The sequence below is a fragment of the Carettochelys insculpta genome, chromosome 10 (assembly GCF_033958435.1).
Source record: "Carettochelys insculpta isolate YL-2023 chromosome 10, ASM3395843v1, whole genome shotgun sequence".
Taxonomy (NCBI): domain Eukaryota; kingdom Metazoa; phylum Chordata; order Testudines; family Carettochelyidae; genus Carettochelys; species Carettochelys insculpta.
This window is the reverse complement of record NC_134146.1, coordinates 19101904-19125267: the sequence shown is the minus strand read 5'-3', so window position 1 is coordinate 19125267 and position 23364 is coordinate 19101904. Positions and strand designations below refer to the sequence as shown.

The 23364-nt window shown below is 45.0% G+C and overlaps 1 long non-coding RNA gene across 1 annotated transcript in view; it reads left to right on the top strand.

The window, feature by feature from the left end:
* The first annotated feature begins 380 nt into the window (after window positions 1-380).
* LOC142018392 (uncharacterized) overlaps window positions 381-23364 on the top strand; it is a 166594-nt gene continuing 143610 nt past the window's right edge. Inside the window, exon 1 of the long non-coding RNA XR_012646813.1 lies at window positions 381-512. This is a non-coding gene — a long non-coding RNA (uncharacterized LOC142018392). The remainder of the gene's footprint in view (window positions 513-23364) is intronic.

The window sequence follows — 23364 nt, the reverse complement described above, 5'->3', positions numbered from 1 at the left end:
TTGTATCTACCTAATACCCGGTGGGGTCTGAGATGGAAGAAGTGAAATAGGCCAAGGGAGGTTGGCCAGGAAGTGTAACAAGGTAGCTTGAAATTCGGCCCAGTGCTCCTGTTCTAGTCCAGCTGAGCCCTCATTTGGTGTAATGTGGGAGAGAGGGCCTTTAGTGGACTACTGAGACCTATAAATGGGAGCAGAGAGGTAGTTTTTATTGGAATTTTTTTTTTTTGGGTTTTTTGTACTTATAAATGTCAGTCGTTATTGGAAATGAGATAAATCTGATGAAGTGGGTCTGTCCCACAAAAGCTGATCACCGAATACATCATTTTTTGTCTTTAAAGTGCTACAATTTCTACAAAAGGGAGACAGCCCAAAGTCACAGGGGAATTCAGAACCCAGCATCCTGAAATGGAGAACACACTCAGAAGAGCTGAGCTCAGACCTGGATGGAGGGGACACTGATGAAGGAGGGAGCAGTGAGAGTCTCCTACTTGAGCGCAATAGAGTTGGATCAGGTAAGTGAAAGGGGAAGACATTCCAGGGAGCTTACATCAAACTTCCCTACACCAGAAAGCCATGGCTAGAAATAGTTGGAATGGGATGAAGGCTGTACCCTGATATGTCTGCTGCTCAGAGGGCCCTAGAGTGTTGAAGGCTGCAGAATGAGGGAAATGTGTGCTCTGGTGTTTCTGGCTGAGGGCTAGAGTTAATGAAGAGAATGAAATAGTGTGGAGAAACACCTCAGCTTGCTAGGTTAGGTGAGATATGGTGAGACGTAGGAGCTGTACCGGAGAACTGGAGCATCCTGAGATATTGGAGCTATGCTGGAGGGCTGAAGTGTGGTGAGAGACACGAGAGCTGTGTCAGTTGTGTTGATGAACTGTTAAGTATTGAAATATTGAGTGTACTAGTGGGACTGCACTGGGCGATTCTGTATTATGATTGAGACTTTTGTAATAAACTAACCCCAAAGTGCACTTTATACTTGGAAAATTTGTGGTGTTCCTGGAGGATCCAGAAGATAGAGGAAACTGAGGCAGGAACACTAGCTGTGCCACTGGGCAGTGTACCAGGAAGGGAATGCCTTTTACATGTGGTGGAGAATGTGGGCAGGCAATGGGTTGCAGAGAAGAGGCTCACCTTGAGGCACAAGTGTATGCCCTGAAGGAGGCCACCCTTCAACATAAACTACCATTTTAGGGTATTGTGTATAGACTTGGAGAGTTGAACTGAGAAGGATGTGAAAGGGGCTGACTTTCATCTTTTAAGCTTCTTTGTTTGCCATTCAGATTCTTTTGAGCTGAAATTTGTCATGCTTGCTCTGTTTCTTTTGGCTAGTTTGAGCCATTTTGGGACAATATAAATGTGAAAAAAATCTCATTATCCTTGTACATTCCAAATGAAAGTTTTGCTCTCCCATAACTCATGAGTGGTAAGAGTTAGGCTCTTTGTAGTCCTCACTGATAAAGGAGAAATAATTTTTACTAAAAGATGATTGGTTCAGTATTTTTAAACACTTAAGATTGGACACTTGTTTACATTTGGGCTTCTTCGCAGTGCTGTAGCAGTGTCTTAGGAAGATTTTAACTTGGCATTTTTGCACATACATGTTAGTAGCTTCTCTTCTTTTTTTCTCTTGACTGGTTTAATTCCAGATTGTCAGAGTATGCACTCCTGGGTTGGACTCTTCAGTAAATGTGCTTCAGCTGAAGGTGTGTAGTGAGTTAATAATACTTTTTGTGTTTTCTTCCAAACAATTAAAGGAAATGGAATGTCAACACCCAATGTTCATTCAGTGTTCAAGTTAGAGAATACATGCCTCAAGAACCAGGAAATTAACCTTGCTGGAACCTGATTCTCTTTTGCCTCATAGTGGTAACAACCTCTGATTCAAGGTCTGATTATTTCTGGCCCTTATGTTTGCACGGAGTCCTAATGACTTCAATGAGCTTCCATGTGGGTTAGGGCTGCTAAGTTTGGAACACGTGCTCAGCATCAGGCCTTAATTACATACAAGTGAGCCTGTTGAACTCAGTAGAGCTACACTGATGTAAAAGCAGAGTAAAAGATGAGAACCAGGCTCCCTGTTTTTATCAAAGTCTGGGAGCAACCAGATCTAGTTTTGATTGAGCCCACAGTAGGAAGCATCCAGCTGTGAAATTTAGATCTGGATCTCGGTTCTTCAGACCTCCTCAAAGCCATTTGGATCTGGGGTTCTGTTCTGGCTTCTCTCTCATTTTTTTAAAATAATTTGACAACTTTGATTTCTTCTCAGGAAATTATGCATATGGTGAATTTGTATATTGATGCACACAATTATACAACAAAGTTAAGGCTGGGAGTTTCAAAAAAGCCTAAGAATTTCCATTGAAATTCAATCAGGGATTTGTGTGAGAATCTGTTTAATTTCTGTGAAAATCCCAGCCTAATTAATATCTTTCTGTATCAACTGGCCTCCCGATCCCTTCCAGGAGGGAAGAGGATTTACCTGTGTGGGGAACAGGTGAGTTACTACTGGGGTTTCCAGGAGAGCACATTGGTTGTGACTGCTGAGGGGATTCATTGAATCAGTGCATCCTACTAGTAACTGCTCCATGGGCTCGTCATAACCACTCCAGCCCATTTTGGGGAGCGTAGTGCCCTACAGAGGAGAGGGAGCTGGGCCTTATTACTGCCAGATCCTGTGTGTTTCATAGGCTGGCTTGGTTAGAAATATTTCCGTCCCGGTGAGGCTGGGTAAGAAGTCCATTTGAGCATTTTGCTTTGGCAGAGTCTACCATTTTGTGGCTATGTGTGCCTTATCGAAAGTGAAGAAATTGCCCAGGGCAAAGGAGAAATTCCCCAAAACGTACCCTTGGACTTTATTCTACTGTGGCTATTTCCTTTTTCTGCCTGCACATTGGTATAGATTGTCGGTGTGGTGAGCCATGTGGTAACCAACATGTACAAAGGGCCATTAGTGGTCCTGTACAGTAGTTAGTTAATATAAGAGTTAGGGATACAGTGAAATTCATTTATAACAGTTGCACCTTATAATATCTGTTTGTCTGTGTGCAGCAAGCACTTGCCCCAAACCTCTTTCTATTTATGCTAGCATGTGGGCTCTTTACTTATATTGTACGCTGGGGCTGCCAGCTCTACTGATCCAGATAGTTATCATTCCTTTGTTAATGGATTGTTTCAAAGGATAGGGAGGGATTTCATATCTTGTAGGGTACACTCAGCTGCAGGTGAAGACTATTACAGCATATAGGAATACCTATTAGATCTGACTGACTTGCCTTGGTATTGAAATGCCTAGGAGAATTTGTTCTTTCATTGGGAGATGCTAGTTTTGCTTCTATGTATGCGTCTAATTTGGGAAGTTTGCTGTTGTACAGATTTGGTTTTAATGGTCATTCAGATATAACATTGGAAAACAACAGCTGCCACCACCAAGCTTTAGAAGAGGATTCCATTGCTCCTTATTATCTAGACATGTAATTATATGCAAAATAGCTGTGAGTTTAGCATATTCCTCATTTTGTTTACTTTCTAAGAACCACTTTAATACACATGATGGAGCATTACCTACCTAGATAGTGGGGAGAAAAAAAAAAGAGAGAAAAGGCAATAGATGGTGCCAGTGAAGTTTTATGGGGTAAAGATTCCAGTTACATATCAGTTTAACCACAGCCACGTATCCCAAAATAATGGAACTCTCCCCCACAACCAATCAACCATAAACCTTAGGAGGAAAACGATTGATTGAAGTTTATATTTTCACTGCCCCCGCAATTAAAACACATCATGTTATGCAGAGATTTTCCCTACATTGCTTATACTCCCACTGGATATAGGTATATTTTTTTCTACAGTATTTTAGCTGTTAGTTGATGGTCTTAGCAGTTTAATCCAAACCAAAGCATATATATCGTGGGACTTGCCATTAATTCTCTCCTAGATGCCTTTTTTCCCCTATGCCAAATTAGATATCATTCTACAGGCATGCATTCTTAATTAGATTTTTTTTTATCAATGACTGGATTCTCAGTAGGCTTTTTGCTATGCATCATTATTTTTCTCTCCCCATGATATCTTCACCAAGAGGATTAAATAAGCATAAAGAAAAACTTTGTGGATTTTTCTTGTGACAGCCCACAAACCTGAGAACTATTTTTTTTATTTTTAACTTGAGGCTGCTAATTGTAGAAATATATAATGAACGTTTTATCCATGACAACTGGTGTGCATGGTTTGTGTTTGGTGAACATGCATGTCCTGGAGGGGAAAAAGCATAACTGAAAGGCTATTAGCTCTTTGTTGTTCTTTGCCACTTCACATGACAACTGGTATCTCGGTCATCAGGGGAATAGTAAATCTAATCTGGTTCCGGTGGCTCTGAAAATGCACCCTGAAAACTGACTGGAGCCCTCCTTTTGTCATCTAGGCTCATAGCTGGAATCTTGCTGTTTTAACCTTCACAAATGTATTATTATATCCAGATAGTCTCATAACTGGAATGTTTGCCCCACTAATTGGCACATTCCTACTTCGATTTGGTAGGATGTGCCAATTTGTAACATGACTCAAGAATTTACTTCATTAAAGGATAATTGGTTCAATCTTCCTAAATTTTTCTGCTCCCCAACCTTTCCCTTCTCTCTCGCCTACTTTTCATTTAGCATTTTTATTCTTGACTTCCTTGTGATTATTTCACCTTTTTAACTCATTTGGGATGTTCCCTCCTCCCTGACCTTTCCCTAAATGGAGAAAACTTTTGGCAGACATTGGGGATGATGTAATGATTTCCTTTTAACTTGCAGCAAATTGGTGTTATGTGAGTGCTGAGTTTGTTACTGCAATATTAGGGTCATTGTGAACAAAACCGGAAAAGTCTGGATCCAGAAATCAATACACAATGTCTAGTGACAGTTGTAGTCCTGGGCAGCTTGATGACAACATAGATTACCCACCCTCTTCTGTGTGTGAAAATCAGACAGCGACTTGTGCAAATGTTTATGAATTTTGAATTCAAAGAGGAAGGCGTAAATCCTATCAGCACAAGTCTCGGTCTTTATAGCTGGCTTAAGTTGCATCATTTTAAATTCCCATTTGAAGTCCCCAGTAGGACCTAAAAAGCCCAGTGCAAACATGGATAAAACTGGGTAAATTTTGTTAGGGTCATCAGGAAATGAATATGGATGCCCTGGTGAGGCTGGTGGCAGTGTCAGTTACACAATGAAACTCAAGGAATAAAATCCGCTGGCAGGCAAACTTTTTCGTTGTTCTGCTCTTTTTATTGTCTTTGGAGATGCACTGCGCATCACCCACTGTCAGCTTTGTTGGTGGGCACAGCATCTGATCTCAGCTGAGCTTCAAAGCCTGTTCTAACAATTCAATACAACTCTGAGTGCTTAATATGATAGCCCTTTTTGCAAGATGACGATAATAATGAAAAAAACTGATGAAGTTGTTCACCCTTCCAGAAATAAATGTATGTTTTATATTCTTGAATTGGTTTCAAAATTATACTTGTGTATGTATCCTAAATAAAAACATTAAAAAGATGCATCCATGCTTGCTAAATAGCTTTTAATTAATGTCCTTTTATATTGCTGATCTTTGCAAGCCTGCTCTTTTTCTCATAATTATAATACTAAATGATATGCATACAATGCTTTTCCTCGGTCGATGTCATAGTGATTTGGGGTAAACATCGTCTTTCCCATTGCAGGTGGTGCAGCTGAGGGACTGTAAACTGCGAATAATATTGATGTTTGCCCAAGTTTCAAGCACTATAAGATCTGCAGTTAAAGTGTCTTGTGTAGCAGGCCATGCCCATCAACAGTTATAAAGTGTGGTCCTAGACAGCATGGCAGGAAAAGACACAACACTAGTTCTACTCTTGTCCTATAACTGCATGACTATAATTTATTGCCTTTGAGGACTGTCTTATCACAGCATCATCTCATTAGTCATTTAATAAAGGATAAGCTTATGATAGAGAATCTGTTTACTGAATGGCCTTATTGTAGAGCAATCTAGTTAATAGCATCTTTTGAGGATTTGTCTCCTAGATATATCTGTTAAACCATTTTATCTTTGGATAGTTCTACTTCTCTAAATCGTACAACTGCAATGGCTCAAAATATTAGATCTTGCTATAACACTTCCATCACTTCATATAGAATATGGTCATATTAGTTTATAAGAATGCCAATATCTTCTGTATATTGCCCAAAACAATAAATAGAAGTGCACCTCTCCTTCCTACAGTGTACACTCAGTTGGCACTGCCTGGAACTTTGACAGAGCAACAACATGATGTAGCCCCACCCACACAGTTGCTGTTGTCAGGTCTGAATTATGAAGGTGGCTTTTGGCGCTGCAGCTCAGGTTTTTGGGCCCAGGGCCCTGTGGTGCATCCACTAAAGCCCCTGAGTGCTGCATTCCTGGCTGGCTTATCTTGGCAGAGGTGGGAAAGGTGGCTCTGCATGATGCATTTCCCCCTCCCGACCTCCAGGCTGGAGCCACATTGCTGAGAGTGCAGGCAAGCTCTTGGTTTCTGCAGTTGCCTGCAGGCTTTTCTCTTGCTGCTCTTACTGGCCAGGAATCACAGCCAATTGGAGGTCGGGGTGGAGCCTGCAAGTGAAGGTCAGTGGGGAATCACCTGTTCCCACTTCCCCGCCAAATAGGATCTGTACCAAGTAAGCGCCCTAATCCTCTGCTTCCTTCCAGGCCTCCCATCCCCCGCCTCTACTCCTCACTTCAGTCTCCTTCCCTCTGTCCCAGATCCTGAACCCTACCTCTTTCCCAGACTCCACAGGTCCAGCCCATTCCTGCACCCAACCATCTGTCTGGACCCAACATCCCCACCCCACCCCACTTCTGCACCCTACCTCCTGCCCAGACCCTGTACCCCTACTCCCAGCCCACTCCCTCACAGCCCCCTCATGCGCATTGAATCCCTCATTTTTGACCCCACCCCGTGACCTAGGAGGCCCCACAAAATCTTCTAGCACTGAGGCCCCAGAAGAATTAAGCTGGCCCTGGCTGCTAAGTGATTGTAGAGGTGCGGTTTCAGGGTTCATATCCATGGGTACTTTGCATCACTGGGAGATATTTTGGTATGTGGTGATAGTACTGATCCTCACCTTCACACACTTGCTGATGGCAGTTCCTGGTCACATCTCCCCTTTGTCAAACTGGGTGGAAGACAGGGTGCAAAGGGATGATGAAATGGTTCTGGTGCTGCTGCTGATTGCAAGACAAATGTGCGTGTAGCAAAGCAGACAATGACCAAAATGCTGGATGGAATTTGGGGAGACCTTTACGACGCTTTGAAGGTAGCTGACCTTGAGGGTCAATGATGGTCCGTTCAGTTCCCATGTTGCAGAGATGGTGAATGCTGGTATTGCCACCACATGCCCACATGTGGGCTGTTACTTTTTGTGCAGACAACAAAGCACAACATGGTGGGCTCACACTGTTTTGGAAACCTGGGATGATCTACAGTGGCTTCAGAACTTCCAAGTGAGAAAACAGACCTTTATGGAACTGTATCAGAAGCTTGTGCCAGACATCCAGCACCAGATCACAGGAAGCCATGCTGATGCAGAAGCAGCTGCCTAATGCCTTGTGGAAGCTGGCAACACCAGACAGCTGAAGGCAAGTCACTTCAAGTTGAATGTCCATTGTCAAGGTCATGGCTGTGCAGGTTTGTGAGCAGTTAATGCTGCAGTTTACTCATGGGTGATGGCATAAAAAAGTTATAGAAAAAACAGTTGGCTTTCAGAGGATGGTGTTTTCAAACCATGCAGGGGCCATCATGAGCGCTTCACCCCCATTCTTTGCCCACAAAAAGGGGCACATGTATATGTGAATTGAAAGGGCTATTACTCCGTTGTTCTGCCAGACTTGCTGCATTGCAGAAGCAGATTCCTGAATACAAATGTCAGGAACATTGCTGTAAGTGTGCTAAACAAACTTGGTGGGGTACGTCTACATTTATGGGAAGATCGAGCACTGGTGGTTGAATTTCCTGGGTTCAATTTAGTGTACCTAGTGGGGGTGCACTAAATTGAACTGTCTTGGCACTGCTGTTGACCCCACTACTCTTGGCAGTCACGAGAAGTAGGGGAAGTTGATGAAAGAGCTTCTCCCATCAATTGCCCAGTGTGTGGACAGTGACAAAAATAAATTTTTGATAAGTCAGTTCCAGCTACACAATTGTTGTAGCTGGATTTGCATATCTAAAATAGATTTTTTTTTCCCCCTTCTAGGGTATAACAGACCTGAGCTTATACTTGAAAGGGCTGGGGGTGGGGCAGGGAAATGGACTTAATTCCTGAGAAACGACACATTTCTCTGCAGCGTGCCTGAACCTCCTTTTATTCTGGGGGGCCTCCACATACTTGCTCCTAACCTAGCTCAAGAAACCATACTCCAACATCAGTGATCCTAGAAAAAGGGAATTCAGTTACAAACTCGGTAGCTGCAGAATGGTTGTGGTGTTGATTATGCACCCAGCTACTTGCCAATGTGGCCAGTGTCAGGAGTGTAATTGTTGACGGCTGCATACTCCAGCGTTTGTTAGGGTAAAGAGGAGTCTTCCAGTGCAAGTGGGCTCGGGAGAAATCTGACTGACAAACCTGTGTACGGGCTGCTGGATCCTCCTCATCTGCATGCTGGGTGTGGTTCCTAGCAGCCAAAGGAAACAGGAAGACCATATGTGCATACATTTTGGCACAGCAGGAAGGCAGAATATAACATCTGGCTCTGCTGAGGGACACATTTGCACCCTGTGCGGCTGCTGGAAAAGTAGAAGGGAACATCAGGACATACTTATGGGGCTGCGTAACTCTGTGAGGATTTTGTTCCTCTGTAGCTAAAGGTGGTTAGCTGTTCCTTCCTGTGACTAGTCCCTCATTACAGGCAGCTATCACTGGGTTAGCACCTTTGGGTTCTGCTTGTGCTCTAGAGAGCGAGTGGCTGAGCTGTAAGGCAGTCGTGAAAAGCTTTTGTCCTCACTGTTTCTGCCTGTTTACAGACCTCTGTTATTGGCAAAATTCAGTTGCCTTTAACGACCTTATCAGTGTTTGCTTTGGTGTGTGCACATGTGAACCTATTCTTGTCCCTAACCATTCATTGTCAGCAGGGCTAACTGTAACTCATTGGCTGTTTTGGAGCACTAATCATTAATCAAGAAGATTGCAACTAATAAAGATTTGGGTGCAAAGGGCAGGGCAAGTTAAATATGTAATCACTTGGGAGTGGTAGGTGTCTACATTGCTGCTTTGCTGCATGTGAATGACACCATAAAAACTTTTATCTCCTCATTTTCTCTGTTGTGAATTCTGGGTGCAGTTAGAATTAGGCTTGGTCTGCACCAGGCAGATAAGTTGATTGCAGATATACAGTTCTAGCCACAGCAATTGTGTAGCTACAATTGACTTATCTGCAATCGACCTACCTGGCCATCCTCACTGAGGAAGGTTGACTGGAGAGTTTCTCCTGTTGACCTCCATTACTCTTTGCAATAGAAAGGCGTACATGGATTAGTTGCAAACCCCAGTAGGTCAAAACAAAAAACAGTCAAGTAGCACTTTAAAGACTAGCAAAATAGTTTATTAGGTGAGCTTTCGTGGGACAGACCCACTTCTTCAGACCATAGCCAGACCAGAACAGACTCAATATGTAAGGCACAGAGAACCAAAAACAGTAAGCAAGGAGGACAAATCTTGCTTGCTTGCTTGCTTACTGTTTTTGGTTCTCTGTGCCTTACATATTGAGTCTGTTCTGGTCTGGCTATGGTCTGAAGAAGTGGGTCTGTCCCACGAAAGCTCACCTAATAAACTATTTTGCTAGTCTTTAAAGTGCTACTTGACTGCTTTTTGTTTTGATAGTGTATAGACTAGTACGGCTTCCTCTCTGTTACTACCCAGTAGGTCAGTTTTGCTCATCCCTTCCATGTACACAAAATTGAACCCTGGATCTTCTGAGTAACGTGGACATGGCCTTAGTAGTACTTTCCACAAGCACATAACACTAATGCACTTTCCCTGCTTGTTTTGTTTGTCCTTGGGACTTTAAATGTTTCTGAATCTGTTGAGTGGGAAGGTGTGCGAAAGACAGGAAAGTGTCTGAAGTCGAAGGGCACTGGACAATCACACTATTCCAATTCATGTGGTGTGACTCATGGAGCCCAATCTTGAACCTGAAAACATCTGTATTCATCAGAGAATCATAGAATCCTAGGGCTGGAAGGGACCTCAGGAGGTCATCAGGACCAGCCCCCTGCCTAAAGCAGGATCAACCTCAATTAAATCATCCCAGCCATGACTTTGTCAAGCCAGAACTAAAAAATACCTCTAGGAATGGAGATTCTACCACCACGCTAGATAACGCATTCTAATGCTTCACCACTCTCCTCCTGAGAAAGTTTTTCCTAATAGCCAACCTGCACCTCCCCACTCTGTAACTTCAGATCATTGCTCCATGTTCTGCCATTAGGCACTACTGAGAACAGGCTCTCTCCATCCTCTGAAGAGCCTCCCTTCAGGACGTTGAAGGCTGATATCAAATTGCCCCTCACTTTTCTCTTCTGCAAACTAAATAAGCCCAGATCCTTCAGCCTCTCCTCATGGGGGGCTGGAGCGCTTGACCTAATCCTTTTCGTTGCCTTCTGCTGGACCTGCTTCAATGCATCCATCTCCTTTCTATACTGGGGGAGCCCAGAACTGGACACAGTACTCCAGATGTGGCTTCACCAGTGCCAAATAGAGGGAAATAACAACTCAGCTGGAAATGCTTCTCCTAATGTACCACAATATGCCATTAGCCTTTTTGGTTACAAGGGCACCCTGCTGACTCATATCCAGCCTCTTATCCACTGTAATGCCCAGTCCTTTTCTGCTTTACTGCTACTTAACCAGTCAGTCCGAGCCTGTAACAATGCTTGGGTTTCTTCCATCCCAAGTGCAGGATTCTGCACTTGTCCTTATTGAACCTCATCAGATTTCTTTTGGCCCACACCTCCAATTTATCTAGGTCATTCTGGGACCTATTGTTACCCTCCAACTTATCTACCTGCCCCACTAGCTTAGCATCATCTGCAAATTTGCTGAGGGTGCAATCCATCCCCTCATCCAGGTCTTTAATAAAGATGTTGAACAATACTGGCTCCAGAACTGATCCCTGGGGCACTGCACTTGAAACTGACCAGCAATCAGGTATTTAGTCATTGATCACTACCCATTGGGTTCGACCATCTAACCAGCTTTCTATCCAACTTACAGTCCATTCATCCAATCCATATTTCCGTAACTTATGGGCAAGAATATTGTGGGAAACTGCATCAAAAGCTTTGCTAAAGTCAAGGAATATCACATCCACTGACTTTCCCATGTCCACAGAGCCAGTTACCTCATTATAGAAGCTAATCAGATTGGTCAGGCATGACTTGCCCTTGGTGAATCCATGTTGACTCCTCTTGATCACTTTCTCCTCTTCCAATTGCTTCAAAATGCGTTCCTTGAGAATCCTCTCCATGATTTTTCCAGGGACTGAGATAAGGCTGATTGGTCTATAGTTCACTAGATGGTCCTTCTTTCCTTTTTAGAGATGGGCACTATATTTGCCCTTTTTTTTCCAGTCATCCAGGACCTCTCCCAGTCTCCACAAATTTTCAAAGCTAAAGGCTCTGCAATGACATTTGCCAGTTCCCTCAGTACCCTTGGATGCATTAAATCTGGACCCATGGATTTATGTATGTCTAGCTTTTCTAAATAGCCCTTAACCTGTTCTTTCCCCACCGATAGCTGCCCACCTCTTTCCAATACTGCATTGCCTAATGTAGTCTTGGAGCTGACCTTGTCTGTAGATGTGAAAAAGTATTGAGAACTTCATCTTTTCCCACATCATCTGTCACCAGGTTACCACCCTCATACCGTAATTGCTCCACACTCTCCCTGAACACTTCCTTATTTGTTAATATGTCTGTAAACTTGTTAACAGGTTTGTAAAAGCCCTTCTTGTTAGCCTTCACATCCCTTGCTAGCTGCAGTTCTGTGTTTTCACTTTCCTGATTATTCCTCCTCTGCATTCTCTAACAATATATTTATACTCCTCCTTTGTCATCTGTCCATGTTTCCACTTCTTATATGCATCCTTTTTGAGTTTAAGCTTAACAAGGATTTTCCTGGTAAGCCAAGCTGGTTGCCTACCATATTTGTTGTTTTTTTTTTTTTTTTTGCTGTGTGTTGGGATTGTTTGTTCCTGTGCGCTGAGCAAGGCTTCTTTTAAAATATTGCCGGTTCTCCTGAACTCTTTTCCCCTTCATATTAGCTTCCCAGGTGAGAGCCCATCAATTTTCTGAGGGAGTGAAAGTCTGCTTTTCTGAAATCAAGGGTTTGTAGTTTACTGCTCACCTTCCTTCCTTTTGTCAGAATCCAGAAATCTACCATCTCATGATCGCTGCAGCCCAGTCATACCTAGGAAAGAAGGTCCACACACAAGTCAGGGAAACTATAAGGTATGTGTAAGTAATAAAGAAACCAACAGAACATAACCAGGACAGTGGCCAAACGCTGAGTTGCACCAGTTAGGCCCATCAGCTTCTCTGCTAGAAAATGCTCCTGTTCACTTATGGCATGCTTCCTGCTCCTTGGACCAGTACATCAGTTACTCGTGTCAATGTGCTCAATTCTCCTGCACCTTTGAGGAACTCAAACTTCTCTTGATTCTGCCAATGAGCAGTTTCTCCAAGGTCTTCCTCCATCTGCCTCTGCTTTCTGTGAGTGCTGCTTTTGTTCATCTGCTGGAATGGCTTCCCACTTGGGACCCAAGTTTCCGGCCAATGTGGAGGGAAGGCGTACAGATATATTTACACATGAAACAACAGGCAGCCAGAGGATTGACACTTTTCAGCATTCCAGATGTACATGTGTTTTGCTGCCTTTCGTTCTCAGACACCTGTTGCAGGAGACTGGTAATGGTAAGATAAATGTACCATTTTTTAAAAGTTCTTCATAGGGTCTCCAAAGGGGTGGGAGGTAGAGAGTGAGGACAGTTTCCTCCTGGTTCTACCCATTCATAATGTTTTCTGGCAACTAGTGGAGAGGGACACAAAGGGGGCACCAATACATGACCGATCCCTGCCCTGCACTCAGCCTGGGCCCCCCCAACTCCCCAACACATTACGTGGTGGCAGGGGTGCATTTTCCTCCCAGGTGCTGGCTCCAGTTCCCCTGACACATGGAGCCACTAATACACTTTCCTAGGCAGCCTCCAGCCATGCTGCCTGCCAGGGATGCTGCTAAGTGAGGCATACCAGCTACTTGGGAGGGAACAGCCTCTGCACTGCAGCGGGTAGTGTCCCAGGCTGGAAGTGTGGCTGGAAGCTGCCTGGGTCAGGTGGGTGCAGAGCATCCTAGGCAGAGTGGCCAGAAGAGAAGCCATGGCCCTGTGTCTTCCTTTCCAACTTTCGTTGCTGGCTCCTCTCCCTGGTGTTTTAGGGAGGGGCATGTGGCCCTTTGAGCCCCTTGCATGCATCACTCCTGGTCTGGCCAGCATTTCTGCCACTCCACCATGTGGAGAACAGAGTGTTTTCTTTCAATGTCCCACCTCCAAACATGGCCATTGGAGGGGCCTGGGCTCCCTGATTTGGATCCAGCTTCCCACTGAGGGCGGGGTGAGTCTTTGAGGGAAGAGGGTCAGGTGTAGGGCCATGGATGGGTGAGACTCTTAGGCCACCTCTTAACATTGCTGCCTGTGTCCTATCTGAGAAATGAACAGACAGTGGAGCCTAGGAATGGTTCATTAATTTGCTTTTCAACAAAGTGTCTGCCAAATGCGTAATAGGGGTGTAACAGAAATCATAGACTCCCAAGGCTAGAAGGGACCTCAGGAGGTCATCAAGTCCAGCTCCCGGCCTAAAGCAGCATCAACCCCAACTAAATCAGCCTACCCAGGACTTTGTCAAGCCAGGACTCAAAATCCTCTAGGGATGGAGTTTCTACAATCTCTCTAGGCAACACATTCCAATGCTTCACCACCCTCCTGGTGAAATACTTTTTCCTAATGTCCAACCTACACCTCCCAGTCTGCAACTTCAGACCATTGCTCCTTGTTCTGCCATCTGTCGCTAATCAATACAATCACTGATTTATAGCCAAGTCTTACTTGGGGACCCCTGGGTTGCAGAAGAGTGGTGGCTGAGCTTAAAATCTGGTGTACAGCACCAGAGCAGTAAGGGATTAGGCGTAAGGGGGTGAGGAGTCCATTGTAATTTCGCGGCCTTTGTTCTTGCCAGAGTTGGATTCTTCTTTGGGTTTGTTGGAGTCTGACTACACCTTGATTGGCATCTGTGTGTGGGCAATGGGACAGGCAGCTGCTCTCAGAGCAGGACCTGTTTTCACCCATATTAATCAAGAGTGAAGCAGAAAGCTCTTCTGATGTGGGGGTCAGCACTGCTTGCTATCTATCACCAGTAAAAACAGCAAGGAGTAGGCAAGGGGCACGAGGAACAAAGAATTCAGTGCCTTTGGGACTTGGCACAGAGGACTACTGAAACAGGAGACTGGGTATGGTGACAGACCCAAGGCAATGGGCTGCAGGAGCCTAATGGAGGGCTGATACACAGGGAGCTGGGTGAGTGGGTTCCTGCTTCCTGGATAGAAGACACCTGAGACTCACTAAGAGATGGCGAGTAGCAGCAGGCTAATTGGGCACCTGAAGCCAGCTAAGGCCAGGAGGCTCACCTGAAAAGGGTTCCCCCAGGTCATGGAAGTGGAGAAGGAGAAGAGAGGTGGAGGAATTGCTGAGAGAGCCAAGGTTTGGAGAAAGGGGACAGGTCCAACCGGCTACCTGAGTGAAGGTGATGGGGGGGAAGTAAATGGTGACACAGCACAGGGGAAAGGCTGCTGCAGTTGGGGCAAAGGAGACGCCCCATCATCTGCCTCTATTCAGGATCCCTGGGCTGGAGCCCAGAGTGGTGGGTGGGAATAAGAAGCAGCAAGAACTGCTGAAGGGGTTTTGCCCCAGACCACAGACTTGCCTGTGATGAGAACGGCTCAGTAAGTGGGGTTCCTCACCTCTGGAAAGACGAGAGGCAGAGTGAAGGTCACTATGAGCCTCTGAGGCATGCTTAAAGGCCACCAGAAAGTGTGGGACCCAGCGTGCGTGACCGGTGCTCTGCCGCAATACCTGCCCCTTACTTGCTTCGATGCTGAGTGGTGCAGGGGAGGGCAAAATATGGCCTGGCAGGATGGAGCTGGCCTGCCATGCCTTTTAATTTTTCCTGCTGTGGCCTTGATCACTGCCCACCCACAGCAAAATCTCTCCACTCCCATTGGGCAGTTTCACTCCCAGCAAAATCTCTGGAAACTGGCCAGTGGCAGCTGAGAAGTTTTCCTGGGGATTGGAGCAGTACAGCACAATGTCTCAGCTTCCATTGGCTGGTTTCTGGCCAATAGGAGCTGAGCTATTTTCCTGTGGTTGGGAGCAGCACCTAAAGACCACCCCCTCTAGGGCAGCGAGCCATATTGAACAGCCAGTGGGCTGGGGCTTCTGGCAGGCAGGGAGGGCTGCCTTAGCGTGCTGCTGGCAGGCACTGCTTATGTAAGTGCTTCCTGGACACGCTTGCTTCTGGCACCTCACCTCAACTCATTCCCAGACTTGGCATTCACTCCTACACCCCTCGCCCCGGACAGAATCTTCTCCTGCACCCATACCCTTTCCCAGACCCTGCACCCCAAGGCCATCTCCCAGGTCATAACCCCCTCTTTCAACCAAACTGCCTGTCAGACCCCACACCTATCCTACACCCCAGTCTCCTACGCCAAGCTCTCTTGTGCACTCAGCCTCCATCCCAGACCCTGCAACTCCTCCATAGAAAAGTGTGGCCCTTGACCACTTACCAAAATCCTGGCATGTCCCCCATATCAAAAATTATAGCCTGCCCCTGGCATAGGGCATGTGTATGGGGCCCATGCCAGAGCTCAAGACATGTACTTGCCCGTGCCCCTCAGGTCTGCTAGCTTCCTTGCCCTCCAATCACCTTTAGAAAGTGAATTCTGTTATTTGTCATAAGAGTCCATGGTAGGGTTTTAAGTTAGGAGCATATTCATTTTGCACCTCTGTTCCCCATATTCTATTCCACCCCACTGCGAAATGCACTGGTACAGCAGGGTACCAAAGTAGTTCCATATCTCTACTGAAAAATAAAACCAGCATCTCCCTGCTGATGAGGTGTGGTGCCCATTTTTTTTTTTTTATTTGAAAGAATATTGTCACTGCAATAAGGTTACAGAGGCTATGCTGCTGTCATTTTCGGTGAAGCAGTACAGCTGCTCTCTGCAAGCACTTTAACACATTTACTATTATTCTAATTCTCTGAGTCCCAAGAAGTCTAGTACCTCTAGCCTGCGAAACACACATCTTTATTCGGCCTGATGCACGTTTAGTCTGTTTTTTCTTGGCAAACGCTCTTCAGCCAGGGTGTCCACCAGATTGATGCTAATGTGTCGCCTTTTCTTGCCATCTGTCTGGATCGGGGGAAGGAAAAGCAAAGTGGGCTTCATTTAGGAAAAATATAAGCAGTATATGTGACACAAAGAATAGAACAGATGTATGAAAAGCAGCTGGTCCAGAGTGGGCGGTGCAGGAGGAAATTCTGTTTTACAATGACATTTTTGTCGTGTTCTTTCAATACGTAGATTTCATTTTTTTTCATTTTGTCTTGGAAAAAAATTACTAATGATTTCTAATGGAAGTTTATTTCTAGTCTCATTTTATTTATGGTTTTGCCATGTACAGTTGTTACGGTATTAAATGTATGTTCTATATAAGGATTCCAGTTCTGCAAATGCTTACTATCACAAAGCAAAGCCCTTAGCAGTATGTGTGTACAGGACAGGCTCAAAATTAAAGTTTCTCTAAGCCTTGAAGTGGTATAATGTTGTTGGTGCCTTATTGCAGTTGTTTCCAACCTATTCAGTAACAAGGCACACTTCAGTGTGACAAACACTTCCATGGCACAACCCCTTTGCAAAGCCCCTGTGAGGGGAAACTGATCAACCTCTCATCCGCTGGGAAGCACGCAGCCTTGCTGCTTGAGCCCCCAGCCGGCCCGGGGTTGGTCAATTTTGCACCACCCCTTTGCTGAGTGTGGCAGGGGGAACTGACCACCCAGCTCCAGGTGGGGTTTCAAGCAGCAAGGCTGCCTGATTCCCAGCTCGGGCAGGGTTGGTCAGTTTTCCCTCATGGGGCCTTTGCAAAGTGGGTGCGGAAGGGAAATTAACAACCCTGCACTGGCTGCCACTCAGCCAGCCTACCTGCTTGAACCCCCAGCTGGTGCAGAGTCATCTAAATGTGCTGTAAAATTTCATCAGATTCCCCCACTTGGCTCTGCAAAGAGCTGGGGGGAGGGGAAATTGATGAAATTTCTGTGGCACACTTAGTTCTCACAGCACACTGGTGTGCTGTGGCACATTGGTTGAAAACCACTGCCTTATTGTTTCCGTTTTTGGCTGTACACGTTCTAGGCATTTGCAGCTTGTTTCTTTTGAGCAATGTCCTACTTGTGAAAAATCCACTTGACACAGTTTGGATTACAAGTGCAATTTTATTCACAATAATCTTATTTGTACAGTTTGTATTTTAACATCCCCCCCATGATATTTTTTCCTCCAGCTCACCTACACCCTTAGAAGTATTCTAACCCAGGCAATTCTGAGGGATTGGCTGAACCTATCTCATGGTGAGTGTGCATCTCAGTGAAAACCAATTTTATGATTGCTGCTAAAATTCAACTCTGATCAAATTGTTCAATTGCAACTTTTTCTCCTGTATTCATGGTGAGCCTCTACTGCATGATCACAAAACTGACCCCTTGAATATGAACTCCTTTAAAACTTCAGGGCCCATGAGTCTCTACAAAAGGCTGTCACGCTCCCACTTAGAAACTTCTAGCAAACTGAATTGGGAAAGATTTGCACAGCTGTCATGTTTCTCCTCTGAGGCTACAGCTGAGACTAGAAATAATGTATGTGGTTTGTACAACACAAATTGCATAAGGTATTTCGAGTTACTTTATTTTGAATTCAGTGCCATCCAAATGGCACCGGTCTGAAATAATGGGCTATTTTGAGGTTTGTGCTACTCCTCTCACGATGAGGGGTAGCGGGAATGGACTATCCTCCTTGAAATAGCTTTGCTATTTTGAGCACGGCATTTAGCTCTGGAGTTGCTATTTCGGGATATTCCTGAAATAGCAACAATAATGTAGCTATAGCCTGAGAGTTTAGCTCTGGAATCATCACTAATGTTGACACTTAAGTATTGCTTAAGTATCACTTAAGTATTGCTCACTATGGCCGTGTCTACACATGCCCCAAATTTTGAAATGGCCACGCAAGTGGCCATTTTGAAGTTTACTAATGAAGTGCTGAAATGCATATTCAGCGCTTCATTAGCATGCGGGTGGCAGAGGCGCTTCGAAATTGACGCGGCTCGTCACTGCGCGGCTCGTCCAGACGGGGCTCCTTTTCGAAAGGACGCCGCCTACTTTGAAGTCCCCTTATCTCATGGGAATAAGGGGACTTCGAAGTAGGCAGGGTCCTTTTGAAAAGGAGCCCCGTCTGGATGAGCCGCGCGGCAGCAAGCTGCGTCAATTTCGAAGCGCCGCGGCCACCCACATGCTAATGAAGCGCTGAATATCCATTTCAGCGCTTCATTAGTAAACTTTGAAATGGCCATTTGCGTGGCCATTTCGAAGTTTGGGGCACGTGTAGACGTAGCCTATGAGAGAGCGTTCTAGATCCAGGCCCCATATATTGAATTTCATAAGAACACCCAAACTGGGTGAGACCCGCTAGCTCTGTATCCTGTTTTCTGACAGTGGGCAGTGCTAAATGCTTTAGAGGGAATAAACAGAATCAAGCAATATATTGAGTGCGCCATCCCCTATTCTCCAGCCCTAATCACAAGATTAGGGAGTCCCAGAGAATGTGATTGCATCTGGGATCATCTTGGCAAATAGCCATTGATGGAAATAATCTCCATAAACTTATCTAATTCTTTTTTTTAGCCCAAAACAAAAAAGCAGTCATGTAGCATTTTAAAGACTAACAAAATAATTTATTAGGTGATGAGCTTCCATGGGACAGACCCACTTCTTCATAGATCTTTGGGATCTTTGCTTCTTTTGGGAAGAAGAATGTTTTCAAAATCAGGACATCCTTTCAAAGGGACCCTGTCTACATAGCTAGTTTTAGTTCGGAATCAGCAATTTTGAGGGGCCAGGTGGTTGTCATTATGCAAATGAGGAACTGAATATTCATATTAGCATCTCATTTGCATTTCAAATGGCAATAATTTACATGCCCCTTCTGAAGGGAAAGGGTAGTGGAGCCATGGCTCTACTGATCCATGAGAAGACTTTCCTTCGTGTCCCATGTCTTCCTACTTGGCTTAAGAGCCTTTGGTGAAAGATCTTGTCAAAGGCTTTCTGAAGTTTACACGTATTCCCTGTGCGAGAAGATGTCATGACAGCGTTTGGAAGGAGGGACCCAAGTGCCAAGTATGGGTTCATTTTCCTCCGTTCCAGCTTAATGTGCTCATTCTCCAAGACTTTCCTTCTCCCCAGTAACACAGAGGCAGTCAGGCTGGGGCTGGGATGACCTCAGTGTCCCAGAATGTCGCCTGTATGCAGCTCCATCTTCCATACCTCTTCCTGCTCAGCCACTGTGGTTTCAAGAACCCACGCTCCATCTCTGAGGCCCATTAGCTGCTTGCACCCACAAGGCAGGTAATCATATATACTGCATTCAGTGCACTCTACTGGATAGCCCCTACTCTGTTTCCGGACTTCTGCCTGTATTATTTTTACTTTTGTAGGGATTTTTTGTTTGCATGTAGATTTTCTTTCTTTCGGGGGACGTTTAGCGGCTCAAGTGGCCCAAGTTAAGAGAATATTTGTTAGCTCTCACACTCTCTCTCCAAACTTCTTCACAAAACTCCCCAGTTTGCTTGATTCTCTGGTCACTTATGTGCTGTTTTTCATTTTAACCCTACACCCCTGCGGTGTCCCTAAATTAGCCCTGGCCCTCTGTCAATGTATTCTAAAGGAACTAGGTTTCAAAGGGTGACAGGCTAGAGCCTCATTTGGAAGCTCTTAGCCTGGCCTAGCTGGCCACTGAATTCAGAGCACAGCTTCCCCCGATAGACTCCATTAGAAACTTTACTCAAACAGGCATGAGGTCAGCAAGCTAGCAAAACACCTCCCTAGGGTCATGCAGTTGCTTCTACTTTATTTAGAGAAGCGCCTCCCAAAGCTCCCCATTTCATTATCTGATTTATTGAAGGACAGTAGTTCTCTCTGGTTGCGTGTATTGTTAGAACCTCACACAGCACATCAGGACCTAGGATAAAATAAGGATCTTTGTATCTAACTTTAGGCTCCCAAGTTTGGAAATTGTGGGTGATGGGGTACATTTTTAAAGAGATGAGGCCTGGCCTTTCTTTATTGATCTGGACAGATTGTGCCAGTAAACTATGCACTGAATATGAAAATCTGAGTACTTGCATGTTTAGCTGTTTAAGTTTCATCATCTGTTAGCTGCACGAGTACATCTCAGAATTGCAGTTGCGTGTAAGTTGTGGGTATAAACTGTTACCACAATACCCTGGTGACGACACTGATGAGATGAATTTTGTGGGTACAAATTGTGCTCTCCAACAAATTGCAGCTGTTCTGAAATTTTCTAATAAATAGGTTTTTTTCCTATTAGATTAGCATATGATTGCCCTTCTCCATATTGTTTGCCTTGCATCATCTCCTTTGCGTGACATGTTTACTTTGTCTCATCTCTTGTGGGGCATGTTTACATTTTACTGTGTTTCAAAAATTGTCGGCTGGGTTGGATGATTCATGTTTTTGTTGGATCTATTAGCTCAATTTACTGTTTTTATTACTGTGTGTTTTGAGGTTTAATTTAGAGGCTTTTACTCTGACTTTCCCTCTGTAAAATTGTAACTTTGAGTGCATTATACTTTGAGTAATAAGTCAGATGCTTTCGTAGATGAGGTTAATGTCGTGAGGAAGTTAGCACATAGGCACTGAGCTTGATTTTGCATTGCTTTTTTATTATGTTTGCTAGTTTTGTGATGCTGGATATTCACTGGTAATAATGGAGATACACTGGCATAAAATTGATGTAGCAAGATTGGAAAATCAGCCCCTTAATTGACACACTTCAGTGGGATATAAGATCTCTCTCAAATATGCTACTGTGGGTATAATTAAAACACAGACAGGATGCATTTTGTGATCCAAGGTCCTTAACTGATGTAAATTGGCACAGTTCCTATGCAGTTACATTGATTTGTCACAACAGGGGATCTAGCCCTGTATATTTTCATATTTATACATAATTAGATTAACAGAAGACTTTGCAGAAGGCTGTGTATGCAACTGAATTGAACATTATGCAGTTAGTGTTGACCACTGAGCAATTATTTTAAGAACTCTCCCCTTTTAAAGAAGGTGTTGATTGATATCAACAAAATATAATAGATAAACTGGATCTGATGACATGTAAGGAGACTCTGGATTTTTTACAACAGTGAAGAAAAGACCACAAAGAAGCAAATCAGACCAAACTAGATACATGCAAAAGGCATGATTGATTAAAAGGGTGATCATGCACCAGCAGCTTTTGTTTCAAAGTAGAGACAAACAAACTTCTTCCTCCGTGTTCTTTTGAAGAACGAACTTGATCCCACTTTGAAAGTTTACCCACAAAGTGAGTCTCTTCACACATCCTCAGAGGAATGTTTCTCTTTCTTTTAAAACTAATTTGGGCTAAACATAGTGCTTAGCAAAGTACATAATTGTGTGTTCTACAGTCAGGCATAGGCTGGGGAGATGTTGTAGATGATCCTCACACAAGGCTGCCCATGACATCTGTTCTGACCCACCAGGTCGCTGTCATTTTTATCCTGGGCTGCTTTTGAGCAGCATTGGTAAACCCTGCAGGAACTGTGTGGTAGTTCATGAAGGGGACATGTGGGGACGAGAATGAGAACAGCAAATTTTGTGTTAAATTCCTCTAATCTAAACCATACCTGAAAGAGGAGGGAACCATGGAAAGGACAGGGAGAGGTCTTGAGAGGGCCATGTGGTGAGGGCCCAGTTCAGTTCCTCAGACTTTCCAGCTAACTTTGGGCAAGTTTTCTAGTCTCTCTGTGTATCAGGAGACTGGGTCCGAGGCAGTCAAGCTGAATGGTCAGAGCAGGAGTAAGCACTGGATTATGTGAATTTGGGGAAGGCAGGAGAGGCCTACATCCAAAACAGGAGCACACATGGAACAGGACTGGAGTACAGGGGAGGGCCTAGCAGAGCCACCCCTACCAGTGCTGATGCTTTGTGCAGCCCAGCACTGGCATCCCTATGCAGGCTCCAGAGGGCTGTGGGGGCAGAAGCAGGGGAGAGGGCCGTAGTGGACCAGATGGCATTTGCTGCAATGACTTCTGGTCTGGAAGCGTTGGCAGTCCTGGAGCAGGACAGGGAGGGTGGCTGCAGGTGGGGAGGAGCTGGTGCCGAGAGGCATGAATGCGGGACCTGGAGGCAGCCACACTGCTGGCAGAAGAGAAGTGTCACTTGGAAGCGAAAACCCCGGCTTTGCTCCAGCTGCTGGCTGCATGGCCACCTCCTGCTCCTCCTGAGTCCTCCAGCCACGTTCATGCTGCTTACCACCTCCTGGTGAGTGCAGGCTGGGCACAGCCCCTGGAGAGGGGTGGTTAGGGGGTCTGCTGGAGCCCCAGTGCTGAGCTCCTGGGTGGGGGACTGGCTGGGTGGTGGGGCTGTCGGAACCAGCACTGCCTGCAGCTGCTTAACATCCTGGTCTTTGGCGTATACAGCATGCCCCAAATTTAGGGGTGCCCTACACAGCTATGAATGCCTGCGGACGGCCCTGAGGCCCAGGGTGGAGCAGTGCTGGAACAGGGCTGGTTCCAAGGCAGACAGAGCTGACAGCTCATTCCCCTGCTGTAAAATGAGGATAATAGCACTGTCCTGACTCACAGCATATTATGAGAACATGTTCATTAATGTTTCTGAGGCTTTTACTAATTACACAGATAATCACCACAGCCAAGCCTATTCAAGGCTTTAATATGGCCACTTCCTGGCTTCAGTAAGGGAGATGACTGACTCACTTGGGGATAGCTGAACTTTTTGACTAAGTATATAGAGTAGCCAGTCCATTGCCTCCTTTCCGTAATCTCCCAGTGCTGATCTGCCATTACACATAGCATGGTCACTATCAAAGCAGCAGCTAGTCAGACAGGGTAGATCTACGTAGCAAAACTTGTTGGAAATAATGG